The sequence below is a fragment of the Brassica napus genome, unplaced genomic scaffold (assembly GCF_020379485.1).
Source record: "Brassica napus cultivar Da-Ae unplaced genomic scaffold, Da-Ae ScsIHWf_1473;HRSCAF=2065, whole genome shotgun sequence".
Lineage (NCBI taxonomy): Eukaryota > Viridiplantae > Streptophyta > Magnoliopsida > Brassicales > Brassicaceae > Brassica > Brassica napus.
In genome coordinates, this window is record NW_026014884.1 from 466,263 (window position 1) to 475,426 (window position 9,164).

Sequence of the window (9,164 nt, forward strand, 5' to 3'; positions counted from 1 at the left end):
CACATGTGTGGGATGAATGGATAAGGTTGCTTTCCCTTTCCAGCTGCATACAGCCTGTCAAGTCGCGGTCTTATCCTTCTCTCAACGGTCTGATCAAGTGCTGGTAACTCTCCATAGTTACCATCACCCTTTTCACAAGTAACCATCCTGAATAGTGAAGAGTATTACCCAAGACTTGTACGGCCACTCCTCATGTACGGCCTGTACGGATTGTACGGACTAAGCCTCCTCAATCCCTTTCTTCCTAATGCTTCACCACTTCATACTCTCTCCTCACATACATTACTCAACACTTCATCTCATGATCTCATCTCAAAGTGATCTCATCTCAACACTCCCCCTCAAGCTTAGCTTTGTGAAAGTCTAAGCTTGGATAGCCATGAGATCTTCCTCATTAAAAACCTCACCAAAGAAAACCCATTGGGACAAAACTTTGGTAAGGGAAAAAGAGTAAAGACCTCATAGCCAAGGGGCTTAGCTCCTTCTCGTGAGATCAATGAGTCCTAGCCGGCTATGAATGGACTCTATTGTCTTCTGTCTTGATGCCTTTGTGAACACATCTGCTAGCTGATCTTCACTTCTCGTGTAACATGGTAAGATGACTCCAAGGAGAATCATTTGCCTCACCTTGTGACAATCTACTTCAATGTGCTTGGTTCTCTCATGGAAGACTGAGTTGGTGGCAATGTGTATAGCAGCCTGGTTGTCACAATGCATGGTCATTGGAGTGGATTGAATAATCTCCAAGTGCTTCAGTATCCCTTTGATCCATACAAGCTCATTAGTTAGCTTCAGCATGGCTCGGTATTCAGCTTCAGCACTTGAGCATGAGACCACCTTCTGCTTCTTACTCTTCCAAGTTACTAAGTTCCCTCCAATGAATGTGCAGTAGCCGGTTGTGGACCTTCTATCTACTCTATCTCCTGCCCAATCTGCATCACAGTAGCCTACAACTTCTGTACTCCCATTACACCCCATCCACACTCCTTGATCCGCTGAGCCATTAAGATACATCAAGATCCGGTTCACCATTCCCCAATGATGTTCTTTTGGAACTTGCATATGCTGACTCACCTGGTTCACAGCAAAACAAATATCAGGACGTGTGATGGTTAGGTATATGAGCTTACCCACTAGCTTTCTATAAAGCTTTGCATCCTTGAATGGTGGACTGTCTTCAATCTCCCCCTCACGTGGAACCTTGTATCCATCTTCCAAGGGAGTCTTGGCCGTCTTTCCATCAAGCTTACCTGCATCTTTCAACAGATCAAGTGTATACTTTCTTTGGGATAGAAACAAACCTTCCTTGGATCTACATATCTCAATCCCAAGGAAGTATTTCATCTCTCCCAAGTCTTTAATCTCAAAAACAGATTTAAGAAAGTCTTTAGTGGCTTGTATCTCTTCTTTATCACTACCTGTTATAATGATGTCATCTACATACACAAGTAGAACGACAATACCTGAAGGTGTGTTGAGTGTAAAGAGAGTATGATCAAGCTCTGACTTCCTAAATCCTCTTCCATTCAGAGTTGTGCTCAACTTGTTGTACCATGCCCGTGGTGATTGTTTTAGACCATAGATAGCTTTCTTTAGTCTGAGAACATTCCCTTTCTTCACCAAGTGCTCTAGACCAGGAGGAGGTAACATATACACTTCATCTTCTAGTTCTCCTTGTAGGAATGCATTCTTTACATCCATTTGCCACAAGCCCCACTCAAGATTCACCGCAAGTGATAGGACAATCCTGATGGTATGTAGCTTAGCAACTGGCGCAAATGTGTCTATATAATCCTCTCCATATGTTTGAGTGAATCCTCTTGCAACCAAACGAGTCTTCTTTCTATCAATCTGTCCATTTGCTTGGTACTTGATTGTAAAGATCCATCTACTAGACACTGCTCTCTTTCCTTTAGGTAACTCACTCTCATACCAAGTGTCATTCTTGATCATTGCATTGGATTCAGCTCTCACTGATTCCCTCCACTCCTTGTCCTTCATGGCTTCCTCATATGACTTTGGTACATGGCTCTCATCTAAGCTTACCATAAAGGCACAATGTTCTTCTGGATAATGAGCAAAGGAACACACAGCTTGAGAGGGATGTTCCACAGCCTGGGCATTGTAGTACACTCTCGTGTTTACCCAGTTGGAACTATCCTTTCTCACTCTGGTGCTTCTTCTCAATGGCTGCACCGCCGGCTCTGGTTCAGGTTCAGTTGTAGTTGCATTAGTTTCCTCCTCTTGATCTTGGCTTGGTACCTCCCTATCTTCCTGCATCATACTTTGATCATGATCACCTGAGCCTTCTTGATCATGGCTTTCAACATGTACTTCAGCTGGTTCAGGTGTGTTTTCCCCCCCCATGATCTACATTTGATGCCTCGGTAGGTTGTGTGGTTGTTGTACTGCGTCTCTCCTTCGGATCCTGGGTAGTATGTATGAGATTTAAGAGTACTCAGGTTGTATGTGTGTATGAAACCCAAATGGGTAAAGAGAGAGAGAGCTTGGAAGCGATTTGAGAGAAAGGAAGTTTAATGAGTGTTTGTGTGTCTAAGTGTTTAAGAGATTAGTGACCAGACTGAGAACGTGTATAGAGATTCAGGATGAGAGACTAGAGAGACTAAGAGAAAGTGTTTCAGATTTGAGAAGGAGAAGGGAAACCCCCTTACTCACTTAAGAGTTACAAAACATCACTTATGAGCTTATATATGCTCTTTACAACTTGCAATCATAAACCAAAATCTAAGGGCTGTTATAACTTGAATTTAAATGGATGGATGAGATGGAAAGATGGTCTTGGTCGTGGCTGACTCTTCCTGATGGATAATTGGTCCATTTGAATCTGGTCAAGGGAAGGCTGGCTCCTTATTGGCTAGCTAAAGGCTCCCATGAATCTGCCCACTTCTTTTGCTAGATACATGGTCTCCTTTTGCTTTTACTTTACAGCAAGGGACTCTCCTTTCCAGCCTGTCACTTGCCAGCCTCTCCTTTGTCTTCTTCTCTTAAGAGTTTTGTCTTCTTCTCTTAAGAGTTTTGTGTTCTCTTACTGTGGTAACTCTCCAAAGTTACTGTGGTAACTCTCCAAAGTTACTGTGGTAACTTTGGAGTTACTGTCTCAACCAAATATTCTCCAAATGGTGTCTAAGTCCCTCCTGGACTTAAACCCAATCTTGCACAGCCATAAGATCACTTCTTGACTTCTTAAGACCCTCCTGAAGCTTGACAGACAATCTCTGTAAGACTTGCCCTCTCTTTGCACTCGAACCAAACTGCTCCATACTTCTCCTTTCACTCCATTTCTATTCTTCAAGTTAACATTCTAGAGCTTGCCCTATCATTGTCCAAGCTCCATCTTCTCTTCAGTTCAACACTCCCCCTCAAGCTTGACTTTAGGAGATCCTAAGCCAAGCTTGGAACTCTGAAGAGTCTCCCTCATTAAAAACCTTACAAGGAAAACCCATTGAGATGGAGTGGTGAAGTGTTGAGTTGAGATTGAGTCTTGAGCAAGAATAGGGCAAGACCTCCGGAGATTATCTATGAAGACAAATCCTTCAGATTTTCCCACTCCTTTTCTTCATAATAACCTTTTGTTTCAACAAACTTCACTTCTCTAGATACCATCACTCTCCTTGCTTCAGGATCATAGCACTTGTACCCCTTCTGAGTGATAGAGTAACCAATGAACATAGCCTTAGTACTCTTTGCCTCCAGCTTGTTTCTCTGCTCTCCTGGATATAAGTTTTAGAGAATCTGAGTTTGATATAAGGAAAGAAAGAGATTAGAAAGAGTCTAGAGTTTATTTAGGACGAGTTTAGCTAAGAGTTTAGTGTATGATCATGATTGAGAGCCTTTGAGTCTAAGAGATTGTTTTAGTGTCAAGAACTGTCTGTTTATCATTAATGAAGAGTTTACAAATATATAGGAGAAGATACAAGGGTTTTCCTAAAGGTAAAGTAAGCAAAGCATGTGAAGTCAAGGAAGAGCTAGGCGCCGGTTTCAAACTAAGCCAATGGGAGACTCCACATGTGTGGGATGAATGGATAAGGTTGCTTTCCCTTTCCAGCTGCATACAGCCTGTCAAGCGCGGTCTTATCCTTCTCTCAACGGTCTGATCAAGTGCTGGTAACTCTCCATAGTTACCATCACCCTTTTCACAAGTAACCATCCTGAATAGTGAAGAGTATTACCCAAGACTTGTACGGCCACTCCTCATGTACGGCCTGTACGGATTGTACGGACTAAGCCTCCTCAATCCCTTTCTTCCTAATGCTTCACCACTTCATACTCTCTCCTCACATACATTACTCAACACTTCATCTCATGATCTCATCTCAAAGTGATCTCATCTCAACACTCCCCCTCAAGCTTAGCTTTGTGAAAGTCTAAGCTTGGATAGCCATGAGATCTTCCTCATTAAAAACCTCACCAAAGAAAACCCATTGGGACAAAACTTTGGTAAGGGAAAAAGAGTAAAGACCTCATAGCCAAGGGGCTTAGCTCCTTCTCGTGAGATCAATGAGTCCTAGCCGGCTATGAATGGACTCTATTGTCTTCTGTCTTGCTGCCTTTGTGAACACATCTGCTAGCTGATCTTCACTTCTCGTGTAACATGGTAAGATGACTCCAAGGAGAATCATTTGCCTCACCTTGTGACAATCTACTTCAATGTGCTTGGTTCTCTCATGGAAGACTGAGTTGGTGGCAATGTGTATAGCAGCCTGGTTGTCACAATGCATGGTCATTGGAGTGGATTGAATAATCTCCAAGTGCTTCAGTATCCCTTTGATCCATACAAGCTCATTAGTCAGCTTCAGCATGGCTCGGTATTCAGCTTCAGCACTTGAGCATGAGACCACCTTCTGCTTCTTACTCTTCCAAGTTACTAAGTTCCCTCCAATGAATGTGCAGTAGCCGGTTGTGGACCTTCTATCTGCTCTATCTCCTGCCCAATCTGCATCACAGTAGCCTACAACTTCTGTACTCCCATTACACCCCATCCACACTCCTTGATCCGCTGAGCCATTAAGATACATCAAGATCCGGTTCACCATTCCCCAATGATGTTCTTTTGGAACTTGCATATGCTGACTCACCTGGTTCACAGCAAAACAAATATCAGGACGTGTGATGGTTAGGTATATGAGCTTACCCACTAGCTTTCTATAAAGCTTTGCATCCTTGAATGGTGGACTGTCTTCAATCTCCCCCTCACGTGGAACCTTGTATCCATCTTCCAAGGGAGTCTTGGCCGTCTTTCCATCAAGCTTACCTGCATCTTTCAACAGATCAAGTGTATACTTTCTTTGGGATAGAAACAAACCTTCCTTGGATCTACATATCTCAATCCCAAGGAAGTATTTCATCTCTCCCAAGTCTTTAATCTCAAAAACAGATTTAAGAAAGTCTTTAGTGGCTTGTATCTCTTCTTTATCACTACCTGTTATAATGATGTCATCTACATACACAAGTAGAACGACAATACCTGAAGGTGTGTTGAGTGTAAAGAGAGTATGATCAAGCTCTGACTTCCTAAAGCCTCTTCCATTCAGAGTTGTGCTCAACTTGTTGTACCATGCCCGTGGTGATTGTTTTAGACCATAGATAGCTTTCTTTAGTCTGAGAACATTCCCTTTCTTCACCAAGTGCTCTAGACCAGGAGGAGGTAACATATACACTTCATCTTCTAGTTCTCCTTGTAGGAATGCATTCTTTACATCCATTTGCCACAAGCCCCACTCAAGATTCACCGCAAGTGATAGGACAATCCTGATGGTATGTAGCTTAGCAACTGGCGCAAATGTGTCTATATAATCCTCTCCATATGTTTGAGTGAATCCTCTTGCAACCAAACGAGTCTTCTTTCTATCAATCTGTCCATTTGCTTGGTACTTGATTGTAAAGATCCATCTACTAGACACTGCTCTCTTTCCTTTAGGTAACTCACTCTCATACCAAGTGTCATTCTTGATCATTGCATTGGATTCAGCTCTCACTGATTCCCTCCACTCCTTGTCCTTCATGGCTTCCTCATATGACTTTGGTACATGGCTCTCATCTAAGCTTACCATAAAGGCACAATGTTCTTCTGGATAATGAGCAAAGGAACACACAGCTTGAGAGGGATGTTCCACAGCCTGGGCATTGTAGTACACTCTCGTGTTTACCCAGTTGGAACTATCCTTTCTCACTCTGGTGCTTCTTCTCAATGGCTGCACCGCCGGCTGGTTCAGGTTCAGTTGTAGTTGCATTAGTTTCCTCCTCTTGATCTTGGCTTGGTACCTCCCTATCTTCATGCATCATACTTTGATCATGATCACCTGAGCCTTCTTGATCATGGCTTTCAACATGTACTTCAGCTGGTTCAGGTGTGTTTTCCCCCCCATGATCTACATTTGATGCCTCGGTAGGTTGTGTGGTTGTTGTACTGCGTCTCTCCTTCGGATCCTGGGTAGTATGTATCCCAAGCCCCTCTAGAATACTTCTAAGGCTGGCCGCTCTATCTGACTCTCTTGTCAACTCTAGCAGCTCATCTTGATTCTTTTCCTCATAGAACCCCTTAGCTTCAATGAACTTTACATCTCTAGAGACTAGAACTCTTCGAGTAGTAGGATCATAGCACTTGTAACCCTTTTGAGTAGTAGAGTAGCCAACAAACATAGCTCTTGTGCTGGTTGCTTCAAGCTTGTTTCTCAACTCTTTTGGCCTAAGGACAAAGCATAGACATCCAAAGATTCGCATATGCTCCAATGATGGCTTGTACTTGTTCAAGGCTTCAAAAGGAGACTGATCATGTAGAATCTTAGTTGGGATCCGGTTGATTAGATAACAAGATGTAGCCACAGCATCACTCCAAAACCTCTTAGGAACATTTGCTTGAAACATCATTGACCTTGCCACCTCCATGAGATGCCTATTCTTTCTCTCAGCCACTCCATTTTGCTGAGGAGTATAAGGACAACTCGTTTGGTGTAGTATCCCATGTTGTGCTAGATGTTGCTTGAAGGCTTGACCAGTGTATTCCCCACCATTATCTGATCTCAAAATTTTAATCTTGGCATTGTAATGGTTAGTCACATAGTTATGAAAATTCTTAAAAGCTTCAAGCACCCTATCTTTGGTTTGAATAAGTGTTATCCAGGTGTATTTCGATTTTTCATCTATGAATGTGACAAAGTATTTAAAACTATCCCTAGACAAGCAAGGAGCAGTCCAAACATCAGAGTGAATTAGATCAAAGCATTTGTCATAAACAGTAGATGAAATGGGAAACACAGTTTTACAATGCTTGCCTAAAATGCAAGCTTCACAATCCTTATTTTCAAATACCACACCTGGTAACATTAAGTTTAAAGCCCTAACATGGGGATGACCTAGTCTAGCATGCCACAATGCATTTTTATTCATCATAGAAGCAGAAGTAAATGAGCATAAGTAATCAGAAACAGGAGCTAGTTCTTCAAGTAAATATAAATCTCCCTTGGTAACTCCTTTTCCAATCAATTGGCTGCTCTCAATATCCTGAAACTTCACATCATTAGGACTAAATATAACATTGCAATTAAGATCTGTAGTACACTTCTTTACAGATAATAGATTTGATGTGAAGTCAGGCATATAAAATGCTTTAGAGTCTTTATCAAACAATTTTAGCTTGCCAATTCCTCTAATTGGGATTTTATCTCCATTTGCAATCATGACATGTCCATTTGTAGGTTCAATGTCTCTAATCAAACTAGTATCACTAATCATATGATGAGAAGCTCCTGAATCAACTACCAATGGTTTAAACAGATTGTGTGCAATATGAGACTGTCCTAGTATGCTAGTAGGTTTATAAGCAATGCTTGAATGATCAGGTTCTCTAGCAATACTACACGATTCATATGATGCACCAAAGGAGTAACCAAGAGTACCAAGTGTGTTACCATTCTCCTTTAGCATTTTGATGAGGGAGTCAATGTCTGATCTCCTTAGGTACTCGTTCTCACGGTTGTTCTGAAGGCTTGGCTGAGGTGTGTAAGTCACCAGGGCCTTGCTATCTCCAGGCTCACGTGTCCCGCCCTCTCCAGCTTGGCCTGAGCTCCCAGCAACACTTGAACTTCCCGGCTCACTTCCAGCATACGAGACATTGGCTCTCCCATCTTTTTCTCTTGAGAACTTGGCCGGCTTCAGATGAGGATGCAAGATCCAGCACTGGTTCTTCTTGTGACCTTGTCTCTTGCAATGATCACAATTTCCCGTGAACTTCTTTGCATCATACTGGTTAGAGCTTGCACGGTTTGCTTGCGGAACCTCAGCTTGGTTTGCAAGTGTGATCTCTCCTTTCCTCCAAAGAGACCAATAGAACCTTCCTCCTTCTGAACTTGTGCACACACGTCCTCAAGGTCAGGTAACTTCCCGGACCTCAGGATGTGTTTGATGAGGCTGTTGTAGCTTGGATTCAACGTGAGTAGCAACCCAAACACCTTGTCCTGCTCACGTCTCTCAGCCAGCTCATCTAGGTTGGTTGTGCCTGGCCTCAGCATCTCCAGTTCAGACCACAAGGCTCTGAACCTCCCAAGGTGCTTAGTAAACTCCATGTCCTCCTGTGTCAAGCTGTTGATAGCACGTTTCACTTCAAACACACGGCTCAAGTTTGAGATGTTACCATAAACCTTCTTTAGCGTGTCCCAAAGATCCTTTGCTGTCTCACAGTAGCTGTATGCCTCCAGGATAGACACTTCAAGAGACCGTTGGAGTATGGACATCACCAGCTGATCATCTTGCTCCCACTTCTCTTCATCGCACTCGACGATCTCCTTGTCGCCTTCATAAGTAATGAGCTTTGGGGCTTCACTCTGTGTGATGTGTCCCCATAAACCCTTACTCCCCACTGCTGTCTTCACCAAACGAGACCACAAAAGGTAGTTACCCCCCTTGAGAGTAACCGGAACCACTGCCTTGTTGCTTTCCATTTCAGAATCACTCGGATGAAAGCTAAGCGGCTGATGTGTTCTTGAGTGTTCTAGTACTCAAACCCAGATTATGATGAACCTGGCTCTGATACCATATAAGTTTTAGAGAATCTGAGTTTGATATAAGGAAAGAAAGAGATTAGAAAGAGTCTAGAGTTTATTTAGGACGAGTTTAGCTAAGAGTTTAGTGTATGATCATGATTGAGA